Genomic DNA, 18467 nt, shown 5'->3' with positions numbered 1-18467 from the left:
ATGAGCTATAACTGCACTCCATCTGCCTAGAGGCACGCAGGCCCTCACTAAAAGTTCCTCAGTATGGCAGATGGGTACTAACCCAGGTTCAGACAGCCTGAGATGAAGATAGTGCATCTGTCTGGAGACTGAGATGAACTGCAGTCAGTTCTTTGGAATCCGATGTGTGATACAAGACCTGTTACTGGGATGATTCATCTGTGATCAAATTCTGAGCTGGTGAAAGAAAATAATTAAATCCCAAGACAAATTCTTGCATTTTGAATCTTGTTTTCATTCTAATTTAGGATGAAAAGTCAAAATTTAAATGAATAAACAAAATCTAGCATAAAAATTTTGAGAAAAAGAGAAAAATGTATCCAAAGACATAGAAACCACCTTATAACAGTATTTCTGACATTAAAAAAATTGCAATGTAACAATGAAAGGGAAAGGAGAAGGCTGCAAATAAATTGCAAGAGTTGGGCTGCAACCTCCTGTTTTCATTTTAAGTCATTCCAGTATTATTCTTTTGAAATTTTGCATCAGAATTGATACATTCCCATTAAAAATTGAAATTTCAGGGAAATAAATTTTCCATCTGTTTTGAAAATAGTGGAGGAAATCACAGTCTTTAGTAGGTAATAAGTGATAACAGAGTTCTTACCAATCTGGTCTTCAAACTTGCATTTAAAAATATTGCATGGATGAAACAAACTCTTTGGAAGCAATTGATTTGCATTGAGCAAATTCCTCTTCTTGCCAGCTGAAGCCATAATTTGGTTCAGATGTCTGGGCAATTCACAGCTAGAAATAGATGAAGAATTGTTGAGATTTGCTTTGAAACACATGATGGGGTGAATTTCAATTGTCAAAATTCTTGTAAAGTTGAAGCAGGGTAGGTTCCTGCTGACTAGATATTCATGAAAAATAGCTAGCAGCAGAAGAATGGAAAAAATGAGTGGCAAAATGCAAACCAGGGAATATAGCAAAAGCTTGAACAGGAAGCCCAGTCCTTGAGAAACATTTTGACACCAAGAGTATGAACCTATCTTCAGTGGGATCTGTTGTCCCCACATTGCAGTCCACGGGCGCTTTGAGAGCAGCAAGGGGTTTACTTTGTAATGCACCAGGAACGTGCTGTTATTCCTTGAAGCAGCACTGTTCCCATGCTAAAAAGAGAGACACAAATTGTTAGAGACAGTCTGGAGCCTGCAAATGAAAGACGTACAGCCTTTGCTGCAGTGTGTGATGACAGCTGAGTGTCGCTTGATTTCATAATTGTCTGCGATTTTCCAAGGCACCTCAAGTGCTTAGGTACCCACTTCTCACTGGCATCCAGCGGGACTATGGCATGTTGCTTTCCTGCACTCTTTTCAACATCTTTAATAGTGATGACCAGAAAGCAGCAGTTCATTTTTTGGGGGGAAAACCTGTTTCCTTCTGACATGGGAAGGAATATCGACTTAAAAATACTCTTGTCAAAGGGAGGTAAATCCACATGGGTCTAGGACAGCTCGGCTGCCAGGGTGCCCCAGATCCAAGGGCCTCCAGTGTCCATTGGTCAGCATGGAGGGCTGTGGTCACTGCATTATCCCACATCTCTCCTCACACCTCAGGCCTGGGCAGCCCTGGGACCCCACAACCTACTGGCAAGGCCACTCACGGAGGGGCTCTCAGGGAGGGCATCAGCAGGGTTTCCACAGAAGCCACCATGTTGTACCTGTATTTCATGAGTCACTGCTCCAGGCAACAGGAATACAAAGCTGAAGTACACCGATGCCTCCTCCCACACAGGTATCCCTGCTGGACTCAGGTCAGACTTTCTCAGACTTTTCTAAGAATCCAAAAGAAAATACTTTTAAAAGAACTGTAATTTCAGAAACAAACAAAAGATGTAAAGTCACCCTATGTTTAACATCTGCTAGAGCTAGGAAGTCTTCCCAAACCTTACTTGGGCATCCTACTGTACACATCACAGAAATTACTGCAATTAGAAAAATTAAACTTCTGTGTGGAGGAGGAGTTTCTTTAACATTTGGCTTGTAATAGTGACCATTAGATGCCAGTCTCTCAAGAAATGACAATTTCTTTGATGATTTTCAAACAAGTGAAGAGCATGGAAAAATACAAAAGGAAACGCTATTCAGTCCATACTGACAGTGCTATGGTAACAAAAATAAGAGTCTTCACGAACCCAAAGTAAACCCAAGTTTACTTTTCCAAAGTAAAACTCACTATTACTAGCCACTGCTACGTAAAGAAAATAAATTCTGCCCTGAAATTGCAATTAAATTTAAAACACATTTGAAATTTGAAATAAAAACAATTTAGATTACTTTTTTGGCACAATGACAGTCCTGGTTTTCAGCCAGCTCTTATTATCTTGTGAACCTTTCTGCTGCAACATTCCTTTACTGCTAAACCTGCTTTTCTTTCTTCCACAAAGAAAAATGCAAGAATGTGGTGGTGTTTCACTTGATTGTGCTACTTGACAGAAATGGAAATTCAGTGATACCATGGCTGAATGTATGTATAACTTGGTCTTTAGGAAATGAAGACAAAGCTTTGAACGTAATTGCGCTAACAAACAAAACACAGCAGGTGTTCAGATCTACTACAATTTGTTCTTATTAAGTTTTGCACCAAGAAAGAGAAAATGATCATTTGCCAGCTGACCCACATTTTTACATTAATAAATCAATGGTAATATGTTTATCTCTTAATATGCTTAGTGTACTTTTTCACCTCTCAAAAGCTTGTAACATAAAATCAACAACCCACTTTGGCTGAAGTTATTCAATATAATAATGTATTGTAGAACAGGCTGCTGTTGTTTTTAAAACTTGGTTTTGGTAATGTAGAATTAATTTCCAATGCCAACTTTTATGCTGCTTTTTTACACAGAATTCTGGGTCAAGAACTGTTGTTAAAGAACATAGCTGAGAATGTTATCTCTGCTGTCCAAGCAAACAAACAAACACCTCTATATAAAATATCTTCTTATCATCTTTCACTGCTAGATTCAAAGTAAGTAAAAAAATTCAATTTTGCACCAAAGGAAAGGTGCAGAATAAGATGGAGATAATAAGATGGAGTGTACGAGAGTACAAAAAAAGGTGTTAAAACTGAAACAAAGGGAACAGGAAATGTCATACAGCAGCCAGCCTCAGATAGAGCTATACAAATAATTGATTAATGGTTTTTCTTTTTCAACAAAAACTAGGCAAAATGGGATTTTTTTTTAAATTTGAATTATATATTAGCTTATGCTTTGTAGATTTAAGCAGCTGTAGTATTAATACTATTTTTTCATGTTTTAAATGAAAACATTCTTTTGAAATGCATAATTGACTTATGTTGACTAATTTTTTCTCTTCATTTACTTCTCTTCTGTTGAAATGCAGAACTGAACCTGAAAACATGTTTCCATATTTCTCTCCCTGAATTGCTTTAAGCTACATGGTCTACAAATTACTGGAATAGACTCTGATGCCGAGATGTTTCAAAACTCTAGTTTGGTTGCGTAAATATTGCATCCCCGCACTTTCCACAGCCTCATATTGTAGACATTAAATGGATGCTAATAGTACTGTTATTTTGAGAAATCTGATTTTATCTGCACTCAGGGTGATAGGCTTTTCAGTAAGTGGAAATCTGAGAAAAATATCTTCCGAGCTACAGTGCCCATGTCTGAAGAATGACCATGAATTCTGGAAGAGGGAAAGAAAAATGGAAACATGTCAGGACATGGCTTGAAGCATTTGAGAAATTTCTGCCTTGTGTTACCAATGCATATTGTGTTTTAGAAGTTTCTAAAGGCAAATGCCTACTCAGTGGGTGGCAGAACAGCAGAAAGCTCTTCCTAGCAGAGTACAGAAGGAGAGAAGGAGAGGTGACTGCTCAGTGCCTCCGTCAGTTCGGCAAGTGTGTGGAGACACTTTTATCTTCAAAAGCAGGGTGCAGGGGCATTAAATGTGCTCCAGTACTTCTTCATGCATCGATTCATAAAAAGCCTCCAACCCTTTTTATGAACTTTAATAGATTGTTATGGCACATTATCAATTTTGAAGCTGCTGTACATGTGTTGTTAATATGCTATGGTATTTGTAATTGAATATGACCTCCTGTGACATTAAAAATTTGACTGTCCATCCCAAAAGACATCCACATGTTTTATGAAGGACGAGTGTGCTTCACTAAACCTTTTAACCAGGAACATATGCTCAATAAACAAAAAGCTTTTATTGATTTCGTAAATAGCAAGACAATGTCAACCCCGAGCCAGGCAAACCATTGCACAGCTTAATGAAGTGCTATGGTACGTGTGTAATGGAGAATGGTTGGTATATGCCAGGGGGACCATTACTGGTCTCCCTGTCTTGGGGCTGGGACCAGTGAGTCAACTGTCTCCCGCCTCAGCTCTACGCAGGATTGCAAGGGATTCCCTGCACAGGAGCAGCAGCTATGGAGGAATGGGAGCAAAAGGGTGCTGTGATCATGTTCTGCATCTTTCCTTCATGTCCTTTTCCTTGAATAGTCACTGCATAGATATTCTCTTGACAGCTTTTCAGTCATCCTCCAGTTCTCTTGGTTCTCATCCTGTAGCATGTGTCTTGTCTTCCAGCCTTTTAGTCATGTTTGCCATCTCCTGGGAATGACTCATGAGATCAACAAGCATTTCTATATAGGCCATGCCCAGGCAGGGGTTACCAGAACAGAGAAACCACATAGTTACAAGGCATAACAATGTTAGCCAACTGCCAGCATAGATAAAATGTTATTTTCCCTTAATTTTTTTCAGGTTTGGAATTTAATTTCTTTTTGCTCTTGCCATTGTGGGGAGTGTCTGAAAATGGAAAGGCATTTTTCCAGTTAAATCTCCTGGCAAGCTTCTTGTACCATTGTTATGTGCCCTAATTTAATGCTCCTTTGTCAGATGAGTTCTACTGGAGATGTTCTGATGATGATGCTTAGATGATATTATCCTTATTTTTTTGTACAGATCTAATGCAATTCACTGGTTCTGTCACAACACCTGATGCATTTCAGGAGTGGGTTTTTTCCCACATATGGTTTACCGCTTTTGATATATTTTAGCATTCTGTGATTGCTGGGAAGAAGCCAATGGGGAGGCACACCTCCAGGGAAAGACCCCTCAACAAGTTATGATAGAGTCTCATCCTCCATAAGTTCCTCCATGAGCTCTTTGGCATATGCCAACAATGTTCAGAGAAAAGTGGGACATTCAGCCCAGGCTGTGCCAGAACAATGTGATTATGCAGGCCAAGCCTAGTACAAGGTAAGGCGTTGTGGGATGGCAGAGGCAGGAATAATTGCAGCAGCAGTTGCTCAAGCTTGGATATACATCAGCATGACATTTTTACATATTTTGCTTTCAATTCCTAACAAAGCAGCAAAGTTCTTTCCAATTATTTTGAGAAAAAATATGGGTTAAATTGGAGAAAAAGGGATAATATCAGTAAAAGTCTTTTTTTTTCCCCTTACAGCAAAAAACAATTCACAGTTACTACTGTGTTCCTTTTTAGTTGCCTATAATGTTTCAGCAGTATCTCTTCGCCGTTCAAATGTTCATATTATAACATAGATGAAGAAAACTAATTTGGCTAAATAAAATAAAATAAGCATAGTGGAAAAGGGGATAAACAGACCTAGCTTATTTCCGCTATTCCAGAAGCCATTATAAGCATTGCCAATATTAATGCCTCTGCTTAATGTTGCTGACATTTCCCTATTTTCTTCCTTTCTATATTTTCCCTGCTTGGTATCTGCCTAAGACTGATTAAAAGACTAGGTGAAATGTTCAGCATTTTTGGGGATATCACTCATATGGCAAAACCAATACATTTCCGTCCAGTTTTAGGAAAACCAAAATATTTTAGTTAAAATATGGTAATTTAAAGTAAAATAATTCAAAAATTCATTCTGAGAAAGATACCAGCCTTTTTGAGGATGAGGTGAAGGGAAAATGAATGTGTTTTCCCTTCCCCAGAAGGGAGTTCTTAAAACCAGTTTGTTAAATAGAGGAAAAAACCTCCATGTTTTAGAGCTGGCAGTTTTCACTTGGCAGTGATTTATCCTGGTGCCAATCCTCACTGAAATATAGTGAAAAGTGTCCCAATTTCACACTTTAGATGACTTGTATGCTCTTTAGAAACTTTTTTAAATTTGCCAGCTAATTCTCCAAACACCTGTCTGTAATGAGTGTGGCTTAGTCCCTCCCAGCAGGCTGAATATACTTGATCTCCACTAAATGGCTGAACAGTCTCCATCCTGTGCCTGAAAATTCAGCAGGATCTTTCTCACCCTTCTCATGGAGTTTCCCAAACACCTATGGCGTGTGACAGCAGTGTGGGTGCCTCCATCCCTCCTCAGCAGGCAGCAGGTCAACACCAAAAGCAACCTGCTGCTTGTAACACTAGTTCCATCGACTCAAGCAACAACGGCACCTTCAGTTACTGTGGCTCTGTAGATCCTAATTGTGCTGATCACCTTTGCGGCAGCTCAGTTAGTTCCACATGAAAACATTTGTCTTTTTCAGTGTTCAGGTTAGAATGTGATGTTTAAATCAGACTTTTTTCCCAAAGGCTTCCAATCATAGTCTTTTAATTCCAGAGTAATGAACTGGTTCCTGTTCATATTCTATCCTGTGTGCAGATTGGTTTTCATTCAGTTCTTAATGCAACCAGAGGCTATTAGCTATGTGCATTAACTAAACTACAGCTGACATATGTAGTCAGACAGCTGGCTGGTGACTGAACAGCCAATCTGTGCCTGCCCAAGAAAAGTAGACGTTTCTGTATCCAGTTCTGTCTTATAGCAAGGAAAAGGTGTGGTTTCACATACAATATAGCAATACAGCAAGTCCGCAGGTCAGTCAGCCACCCACATGATAACAGTAAACAGTTAGATAAAATCAATGGGACTGATGAGATTTATATTAAAAGCATCACATAGAAACACATATTTACAATTTCATATATGTTGAATTGCCTGCGTATTTTTAAAAATACATGCTAATTTGATATATAATACAGGAATTCAGAATATTTTCTTAAGAGAAACTAAAATTTGTCCTGAATTGTTCCTGGGTGTGCGCTAGTTTAAGTGCTCATTCTGGTTTTAGAAATTTAATTTTAGTCCATATGAATTCATATTCCACTTGTTATTACAATTAGACTTTTTTAGATTTTTTATAAAGCTGGAAGAAGACATTTGCTAAGTTTTAAAAGTGTATGAGTTCTGTATGCTTGCCAATATGTAGAACTTCTAAGTTACAGGACTTGGCATATGGCTTAGCGCAGGCAAGGTTGCTTCTCTCCTGTCACTGACACCAAGTGAAAATGTTCTCAGTTTATTCTTTTTCTTTATGTAGGTCAGCACTTCAGCTATAGTTGTCCTCTAATTCTGCCAGAATCATGTTGATCTGATTCTAATTGTCTTAATAAAAGCCATAAATTTTGATTTTAGCTCTAGTTAATGATAACAATACTTCTAATTTGAACAAATGTAAGTGGATCTTCAAGAGAATGGCAAATGCCACATTTCTGAAACAGAGCCTAGATTCAAGTACTCCCAAACAGCAAGTCCCTGTCTCCAACCATGGAGGAGATACAACTTAAAGAAAATGTTGCCAGAATACCGCCAAGAAGAGGTCATGTCCCCTTCTCTTCCCCCAGCCCATGCCAAGTCTCAGTGTGCTGTTGAGCTGTGTTGGTTTTGGACCAGGCTTGTAAGCTCACTGTGAGGGAGAGTGCAGCTGATAGGGAGATGATGGAGGAAAGCCACAGATCCCACCACTGTGACCCAAGAGAAGGCTTGGCAGGAAGGGCCTCACTGCTCTGTTCAGGCATTCAAGCTAATCCAAGCCTCTGGGGATGGCTGTTGGCAGCCCCATTTTACACAGGAGGAAATCTGGTTACAGGGGCAATGTGACTTTAAAGCTACTACTCCAGAGATGCAATTTTTGGTTCACATGCTTCCTCCCTCCTGTTCCTTTCCACTCACCCCACCTTTGCTACAAGTCCTTGGGAGTTAGTGAAAGGAATCGGGCAGTGAACCTTACCCAGGGCTCTGCAGCATGGTTGCAGGGAATATAGGATATCAGTGTGGGGTGAAAGGGCTCCTGCAAGAGTTGGGGCAGTTTGTGGTTCCCAAATGGACAGCAGGGTAGACGGTATCTCTGGACACTCTCATGAGACACACCAGCAACACATTAAACAAAACAGCAATCTAAACAGTGAGTGTAAGCTTAACACATCCCTTAGCTACAGCCAATCCTTTAGGTAGGCATGCTCAGCAGCTCCAGAAAGGGAGCAACCAGAAGGCAATCAAATGCTTGAAGTACTGAACAGAGAGATTTCTACTTCCTGTATGACAGTCAGAGCAGCCTAGCAAAACAGAGGTAAATAGTATTATGGCCCCTCCATTACCACTATGTATACCAGGCTTGCAAGCACACAAAAGGCAAATGCTGAAATAGAAGAACAACTAATGCTGCTTATAACGTAAGTAAGAACAATGACAAACTATTTCTAAAAGAATACTGCAGGGGTGAAATAAAAGAATTACATTTCAATAGGAGAGTCATAAAATCAGTGTGGCCCATGTTATTTAAGGTTGTGCCAGGAATGTATCAGCCCCACAGACTGTGAAGTCAGAAATGCTTCATCACAGGTACAGCTTGCTTTGTGCACCAAGGCACATGTACAGGCTGTGCCATGAAGCACTGATGCTAATTACAAGGTCTTGCAGGGCTGGTGATCCACACTTCCTTCGTTTTAGTTCCTTGTGGTCTATTTTCAGCAAGTAGCTCATAGTATTCTAGTGTTCAAGAAACTCATAGTCCTGAACACACTAGCCCTCTTACAAACCAGGGAATTGTGACTTAATAGAGTGCTATAATTGCCATTTTACAAACCAGGGACTGAGGGAAAAAGTGACTGAATAACTTGCTCAAAACTACCTGGGGAGTTCTGGCAGATCTGAGAAGCGAACGTGGATCTCCCAAGTGCTGGGAAAAATATTGAACCATTCTTTCTCTTGCTAAACTTCTATTGTCTGCTCAAGCATGTACTTAGGACAACAGCAAAGTCTGAAGAAACAACATGAGAAAATACATGTCCCCAGGGTCTCCTCTCAAATGGTGGTGATTAAATCTAACACAAAATGGTAGCGAATGACTAGTATAATATTCCCTTGAAATCTAAGAAAAGGCCATATCCAACCTTTCTGAAGTCAAGAGGAGTCTTTCCAAGTAATCTCAATGAATTTACGATGAATTTACAGGGGCAGGGAGGAGGCACGTACAGAGATCAAGCGCATGTTAAAAAGATGCTATGCTGATTAAAATAGGAAAACCACAGACATGTACATGAAAAAAAGCCATAGTGTTTGGTGTTAGCTTACAATTCAGAAAACAGTCCTTTTGGCTACATCATGTCAACTGGTAACCCTGTAATGAGCACTTCATCCCTTCAAACTTTCTGCTTGAATCCACAAACATGTCTAATCATATGTTCAGTACACAGATGCTCTGCCCCCATGTCACACACCTTTCCTTCCTCACATTTACCCCTTGCAGATCTAGCAGCCACTGCTCTCCGCTCAATCCATGACCAACCCTCCTTGTGTCTCCCCTCCAGTTCCTGCTGGCGCTTCAGATGCTGGACTGTAGATCTTTAACTGTAATGACAGAAATCTAATTGCTTTTTCCAAATTTTTATAAAAAGGTAACACAAGGATCTGGGTGCCTTTTATTATCCAGATGGCGTGTTACCCAGATTCTTATTGTAACTGCCAGACACAACTGATTCTCCTTCTGCATGATACTTTCATAATGGTCTATCCACTGCTTATTATATTGACAGAAGTGAAAGTTAGTAGAAACAGGCGAACAGTGATTCTCCAGCCAGGCTTTTAGAAGTCACAGCACAGCAACATGTGGTGTCCTGTTACTAGATCAGTGCCAAATAGTAAATGAGCCAAAATTAAAACAAACTGTGAGGATAACAAAATACACCAAGAAACAATTAGAGGTATAATCAAGAATATCAGCTTCTAGCAGACCAAGTCAAACGAGACTGTTTTTCCAGCTTCTACATGGCACAATCTTTACTGTCACTACTGCCCTATTTAAATTAAACACATTCAATTATTTACAAGTAGTTATATAACCATAAGCATGCAACAATCCACCTGATTACTTGATCACATAACCTTTCTTAAATAATCTAATATCATATTATCTTTACTGTTGCTGCAAATCTAATTGAACCATTCAATGCAGCGTGTGAAAGCTGAACTCTAGAGGCTGGGCTGGTAAGTGTATGTGTTGGTAGTTGCATTGCTGGCTTTGTGCCTCTATTTACTTTCTCTGGCTTCTGCTGGAGAAACTCATCCATGCTCCATATGACAGGTGGAGATGGCTGAGTATTGTTAGCATGTCACACTGTTCTGGAGAGCACTTTATTTCTAGGTTGTATCCTGACTTCTTGAATGGCCAAAGAAGTGGACAATGTTTCTGGTATGAGCAGTATAGCTTCATATGCTCAGGCTTACAAACATAATAGAAGTGGATTTAATAGATCCAGCAATGGCTTCTTCTTGCTTCTCATAGACTCACTCATTTCAGGGCCAGAAAGAACCTAAATCACTTTATCTGACTACCTAACAGAGGCCACTTTATTTTATCCAGCTACTCATGTATTGAACTCAGTAATTATACTCACTGGCCGTATACCTTCTGGAAATGCAGCCAGTCTTACTTGGAAAGCATTAAGCAATGGAGATTCGGCTGCTTTTCTTTGAAAGTTTATTCTATGATAGTCACCTCCAGCTTTAAAAATATATGACTTTTTTATTGAAGTTGGCTGTTTTTTAATTCCAGATACTGTTTTTTGTTACACATTTTTCTGATAAGCTAAAGAGTCATTTAGCACCAAGTATTTTACGTCTATGAAGGTATTTTCACGTGTGTAAAGTCACCTCTCAATCTTAAAAAACAAGTAATCTTAAAATATTGCTGTATGATTTTTTTCAGTCCTAGAGTCATTTTAGAGCTCATTTCAGCACTTTTGGAAACATTCTTTATAATATCATCAATGGCAGATTTGGAAACAGAATTCTCCTTGTAACTGGCACCATCACTTTGTAAATACCACATGGATTTAAAAGTACCCAAAGTAACTCAGAAGAGGGTGGAAAGAGTTGAGAAGGTGAAAACAGAACTGTGCTCTGTTTCACATGAGGTCAGGAAATGAAGGTCCTCATCTTACAAGGCATCCCATTAGGTCTCACCAAGAGAAAGCAAGTCTATTTGAAACAGTTGTTTACATTTGCTTTAGAGAAATAAGCGAGGTGCTGATCTTACATAGTTTGTGAAGAACAAACTTGCAAAAGACGATAAGCCAAAAATCACCAAGGAGCTATACTGGCAGGTAGGAGGGAGGATATCCAGGTTCCAAGAGTCAACTTAACAGATGGGGCCTCAGTGGCTCTGCAGAGGTTAAGGCTGGAATAACAGACACCCATAACTACTCTTCTTGCTCAGATATATGGTTCAAGGAGACATTTCTCTTTCACTCTTTTCACTCTGCTGACTTGACTTACTAAATTGTCAATTGTCCCACCTCTTTAAAAACATAACAAACAATAACATGGTGATTTTGTGACTATCAAATTTGTTTTAGAAATTGTTAATGGCTTCAGACTGGTGTAGAGGAATCTAGTCTTTCATTAAAAATAAATACATTATGGCAACCTTTGGCTGCATCTACTCTGTTGAATTGGATGATGCCATGAATGGCACCAGAAGGCAACTGTTAAATTGCTAGAATGATCCTTGGCACAGTTTTGGCCTAAACCAAACAACTCTCAGCTGGGATTATAATGCATGCTTTGGCAGTTAGTGTTGGCAAGAGTCTGTTCCCTATAGACAGCTTGCATACAAAATAGGTCGAGGAGTCTGCAGACTGCCTGGAGTATCATGACTGAAAGATATGACCTGTTCCACTCCTCTCAATGGGACAGGTCATACTCCAAGCTATACTTTGAGATTGCAAATCACATGCCAGTATTCTCAGCTGCTTCACTAATGGTTGTTTCAGTCCTGATTTAGATGAGGCTTACGCAGTCGCCCAAACTAAACAACTTATATCAGTGATACAGCATTATCATCTTAATTTTATTGCAACTTTTACTTTAATTGAGGTTTGTCATAATGCCCTAAATATTAGGATCAAGAGACTACATGAAGACATTAGCTTCATTCAAGTCTTGTAATTCTGGCAGAGAATCCATCCAGTTACTGAAATAAATGTGTTAGCAATATTCGAATAGTGAACGGTTCACTTGGTAACTTCCCTACCTCAGTTTAAATAAATTGCCACAGAATTTAATAGAATCACAGAAGAGCTGAGGTTGGAAGGAACCTCTGGAGGTCATCTGGTCCAACCCCCTTGCTCAAGCAGGGTCACCTAGAGCAGGCTGCCCAGGGCCATGTCCAGGCAGCTTTTGAATATCTATCTCCAAGGACAGATATCTCCATAACCTTTCTGGGCAACCTGTGCCAGTGCTCAGTCACCCTCACAGTGAAAAAGTGTTTTTTCATGTTCAGATGGAGCCTCCCGTGTTTCAGTCTGTGCCCATTGCCTCTGGTCCTGTCCCTGGGCACCACCGGAAAGTACCTGGCTCCATCTTCTTTACATCCTCCCTTCAGATATTATATCCATTGATGAGACCCCCCCTGAGCCTTCTCTTCTCCAGGCTGAACAGTCCCAGCTCTCTTGGCCTTTCCTCACAGAACAGGTACTCCAGTCCCTTCATCATCTTAGTGGCCCTTTGCTGGACTCTCTCCAGTAACTCCATCTCTCTGTGACACTGGGGAGCCCAGATCTGGACCCAGCACTCCAGATGTGGCCTCACCAGCGCTGAGCACAGGGAAAGGACCACCTACCTCCACCTGCTAGCAACACTCCCCCTAATGCAGTCCAGGATACCGTCAGCCTTCTTTGCCGCATGGGCTCAATTTAGAGCTGACTTGCCATAAAGTACTGACAGGCAGAACAGTAATACTGCTCTGCTACCACAGTTCTGAGAGTTCAAGACACTATATAACACCAACAGATGATTATATAGGGATATTCATGACAACGGTCTTGTGCATCACACTGAATTACCCCAAGCAGCCCATTCTGTCTTTCTGTGAGTAAGGGCTTGGGCTACCCTGGTTTGTTGCAGGCTACCTACAGTTTTCCAGCATCTGAGGATTGCTGCAGTGCAGGCTCCACCTGTGGAGTCCCCTTAGATAGGGAGAGCCTTCAGGAGGTAATTTGGATACTGGAGTGGCTCGGAGAAGCCAAACTGGGACCGCTGCCTCAGTGCAGAGCAGACAGGCAGAATGAAACAGCACAGCCAGCTAGGAAGGTGGGTGCTTGCTGGTGAGAAAAGAAAACTTTCCATGCCACCCAGTTACACAAAACAATTGCTAGATGTTTAGCAAGCCACAGACCTAAAATATTCATCAAATTTCCTGTTTCTGAACTTGCTAACCATCATAAGAGCTCAGAACCTAAAACCTCCCTAATTTACATGGTTGGAAACAGACCCTACACAGGCAACTGAGGCATAAATGTGTATCTGCAGGACCTGGGTACTCAGAATTTACTACCCAGCCAACTCTATATAAGGATGCCAGCCCTATTCTGTCCAGGTCCTGTCCCGTTCCTGGACTCTCCATTTCCATGGAGGAGAAACCCAGTTGCATCAGCTGGAAGCTGTGGCACACTCCAGGCAGGTCCCTGATTTTAACAGGAAAGGGCCTAGGACCTCCAGTGAAGGCATCTGCCCTGCAATCCAGCATAGCCGGAGTTTCCACAAGGTGCATGCACTGCTGGCTCAAGCAACCCACACCACTGAGTCATAGGCTGGGCAGGCAACAACAGTGGCACAGTGGCAACCCCTGCTGCTGGGATTCAGGCAGGGAAACACAGCAGCATAGGGTCTGCTCTACCTCATTTGTTACTTCCATACGTGCCGGGTAGGGGGAAAAAGTACCAAAAATCATTAATGATGCCTGGCATTTCCCATTGTTAGGCCCCATCTCATGTTGTTTATAACTTTGCCAGCTCTAACCATATAGTCTGCAGTTTCCCAAGTTTGGTGCCTGCTCAAAGTTTTTGGAAAAGTTCAGCCACAATTCAACAATTCAACTGTTTCTGTAAAGAAAGTAACTAACCACGTTAAAAAAATAGCGACATTTTCTTTGAGCTGCTCTAGCACCCCCAAGCTTTGGAGCATTCACATAAAATTTGTCAGGAGGTGGCCTTCCCGTCTGGGACATGGCAAGCAAGAAGTCTTTGAAAATATGTGGTTTACAATGATCAGGAGAAACATGTTAGAGTTTATAGCTAATTTCCCAGGAGAGACTGTCTGCAACGACAATGTCCCAGCTTCTGGTGAGCACAGAAACTGCAGTTCTGTGCTGTGTGGACTCAGTGCTTTGCACCAGACACCAGATGAGGAAGATTCTCTTGTGCTCCTCAAGCTCCCCCTGCTTTTCATTCTGTGATTCTCTGGCTCGGCTTCAATGAGCCAGGCAGTTAACTTGCGTGTGTTTCCTCATTTCTTGTAACATTCAGTGGCTAGGATGTTTTAGTGCTAACAAACTGGAATAGGTGGGGCAGTGTGGGTGTAAAGGTATCTTCTTTCTCTGCTGAAAGAACTGTGTTCTCAGGGATCAGAATATGAAAACCAGACAACACAGCAAAAAAGCCACTAGATAAAATAAGATTAATTAAAGAACTGGGGTTCAGATTCTGATCTCGTGGCTGACATTTAGATGCTGTTCAAGAAAATCTGAAGTAAAAGGAAAGCCAGGCTTAAAATACTAAGTCTCTCTCTCTTGTTTGTGGGCTTTTGTTTGTCATAGTTTTTATATTCATCCCAGTAATGATGCGAACACACTATTAAAAATAACTTGCTGCAAAACTCTGTGTGCACTAGGTTAAAGTTAATCCTGCAGGAGATTTATTCCTCCTTCTTCACACATGCTGGAGTAATCTGCCCTGTCTTCCTCAAAACCTATTCTCACACTTCCATCACTGTTAGGAGTACAAACAACAGCAGCAGCTTATTAAACTTCACAAGCCAAGTTAATGCACACTTCTGCAGTTCTAACTGCTTTTCTACAGTTCCTTGCACAAGTCGCAGAACAGGCCTTTAGAAATGTAGTTTTACTAACCACGTGTTGTTTGGTTCCTACTCTTTCTATGCACCAACATCTTTGACTGAAGGAAAATGAAAACAATTTTCTCTTTTTTTAAATGTTTTAAATTTCATCTGCTGGATCTAACATGTGATGCAAAGTGAAAGTCATGTAGCTTCTTATCTCACCACATGACAATTCCTGCTAAGTAGTAAGAGACTACTTGTGACTGAGAGGGAAATGACTATATCGGATTATTAACTCTGTGCCCTTGCGACATTAAAAATTATATGAGGATAGAACAATAGGAAATTAACCATGAGGAAATGAACAGTTTCTTATTCAGCACAGGATACACATGATGTAAAACAAAGTGTCAACAGCGACTGATGGCTCCCAATGTTTCTTAACTTCAGTCTAGCTACATTCATGTCAGCACTGGAAGGATTTGTTCAAAATTGCACCAGCGCACATATAACTTCTGGGAGATCTAAGGAACTACCTTACGCAACTGTTCATCTTATTGAGTGTTCTCATTCAGAACTTAATCCTGCAGCCCTTCCTAAAGATTATATATGCGCAACAGCAAGGACTGCACACCTAATGGTACTCTCTACAGCCAAGTTCCAGGTCCTTTTGGTAAAAGTGACACACCAATTCTTACTTCCACTGTGCTCTGATTCACAGGAGCTCTCTTAGGCCAGAAACTTCTCCGGACTGCAGAAAGGCAATCAAACAGAACCATTCTGTTCTCACCCAGAGCTACCAGAGCAGGGACATACATCATGGGATCAGAGGAGGCACAGGCGTGTCAGAAAGCGGCAGGCTGTGCTTTGGGAATGCGACACTCCAGCCATTCTGGGATTCTACAGTGGGCCATACCAGTTCTTGGCTACCTCCTGAACTCAGTGAAGAGACCTGCAGTAGTACAAAACCACCTTGATTTCCACCTATAATTTTCTTCTGAAAAGCCTCTTAAATCCACAGACCTCTAGATTTAAAAATGACCCACAGTTTTTCTCCAGATTATTCCTATTTATAAATTTATACTTCTGACATACCTCATTTTGTACCTCCTGTACATTTTGTACAGTTCAATTCTTCAGCAGAGTTGGATTTTTCTCTTCAAAGGTAAAATAAGACAAGAGTTCTGAAGTTTTATCAGATATGCAAACAGGGTTTAGACTGGAGGTTTTTCCCCTCTCCCTTCAAATTCAGCAGGACCGCAAACACTTTACTATTGAAGTATTTTTTTCCAACAAATACTCCCACTGAATTATTTACTGTTGAGACATAAAAAAGCATTCAGAATATCTGTAATTTACTGGAGGAGAAAGAGTCTGAATTAAATGGTCTGTGTTCTGTAGCTTGATCGTGCTGGCTCGATGTAATTTCAGGGCAAGATTCATTACTGGCTGGTGCTCCTTTGGGCTGGTGAAATGAACATCCACATATGCACCCATGGGAAAAATAAAGTTTGGTTTAAAATAAAGTTTTGGTGATCCTATGCACACCACACTCTTTCAGCACTGCACCTTGCCACCTTCTCAAAACCCACTAATGTAGACAAAGAATGCTTCTGCAATATCACTTTCACCTTTCTCATTGCAATCCCTGATGTGGTACTTAGGCAAGAAGAAGGAATTTTCGGGGGGTGGGGTGGGTGGGGGTGGGGGGTGGGGAGGGGGGGGGGGAAGATTTGTCCAGCGGTTGAATGTGATGAATAATCATGCAGTCTTTGTTTCCAACAACGAACATAAATGCCACGGTACTTAACTTAGAGGAGTGTCTGTCTACAGAAATTACTTCAGAGCTCTAACTTAGAGAGCAAGAGTGGGGTCTAGTTCTCCTGACACATTTGTCTAGACATCTTTCAGAGCCAACACAGAGAAACAGGCTTTTCTACGTTATGCTTCATTTATCTGTTTTATTACCTCTTTGGATGAGATGAATCTCACCTTAAAAGTGCCTCCTTCTCTCCATGGACTGGAAATGGTTTCTATGTGACTAGCTCACTTTTTAAACATTAGAAGAATTCCCACCCCATTTGTCTTCCCCTGTAAACGAGTAGAACTAGGCCCCTTCAGCTTGAATCCAACCAACCAGCATGATGAGCAAGGGACTACCTGAAGCTACCAGTGCTGTGTTTGAGATCACAGCCCCCTCTAGTTCTTATGCTGTGCCTCCTTTAAAGTTTTAGTTTGAAACCAAAGCATACTTTTGAAGTGATTCCCACAGTCATCTCCAACTAACTACTGAGCTTTGATTTGCTTCATGAAACAGGCACCTTCCTCCACTGATGGTTCACAGCCAGGAACTGCCTCTCAAACACAGATGCCTATGCCACTAGCCTCCCATCACCTATACTGTTTTATAGCTAGCATACCTGGCACAGTTCTGGTCCAGACCAGCTAGCCTTCTTTTATACACAGCTGGGAGACAGCATGTGCCAGAGGCTGTCTCCAGTAGGCAGCTTGGAGGCAGGCGGGCATCTTCTGTGGGGGAAGAGTGCTCTAGCATGTGGCTGACAGCCATAATATGCCACACATCTCAGAGGCCAGAAAAGCCTTGACCTGTTTTACTTACTCCAACGAACATGACCTTAGCAACTACAACACTCTACAAGGATAAGGGAGAAATTGTCCATGGCCAAAAGAGCTTCGCTCCTCTGTTTTAAGTAACTGCCCGACAGAATAGCCAACATAACAGAACAAGTGCCTCCTGGACTACAGGATAGTCTGTAGCCTGGTGGTTTGGTCAGCCGCTGCAGAAAGAGAATCCCCTTAAACAGAGGAGGCAATTGAACCCAAGTCTCCCACATCCTAGATTAGCACGTTCACCACTCAGACCTTGAATAAAAAGCAGTTACAACCTCTGCTCCACAAGAGCATTCCGTGTGTCGTCCAGTCCTTTGCGGAGCTGGATCCAACTGCTTTCTCAGTGAAGCTACAAAATGACATGGATGCAACCGTAATTCATGGCTTTGAGGTGATATGCTGTAACGGCCAGTAACAATATACAGTTTAATGTTCTGTTAGCCCTCCTGCAGTAATTCAACGCCCTGACAATCCTTACCAAATGAAGATCCCTGAGGAAACAGGCAAAGAAAAGCCTAATTCCTGGACTGTAGTTTTAGGCAAACTGTTGTCAAAACGGCTTCACGTGGTTGGGACCGAAGGGCTTCTGAGCACACCGCAAAGCTAGGACTTACATTAGGACTACCTTTACTAAAACTTGGGGCACTTAAAAAGTTTAAGCCTGC

The sequence above is a fragment of the Mycteria americana genome, chromosome 3 (assembly GCF_035582795.1).
Source record: "Mycteria americana isolate JAX WOST 10 ecotype Jacksonville Zoo and Gardens chromosome 3, USCA_MyAme_1.0, whole genome shotgun sequence".
Taxonomy (NCBI): Eukaryota; Metazoa; Chordata; class Aves; order Ciconiiformes; family Ciconiidae; genus Mycteria; species Mycteria americana.
The sequence above is the reverse complement of the archived record's forward strand: the minus strand, read 5'-3'. Positions refer to the sequence as shown.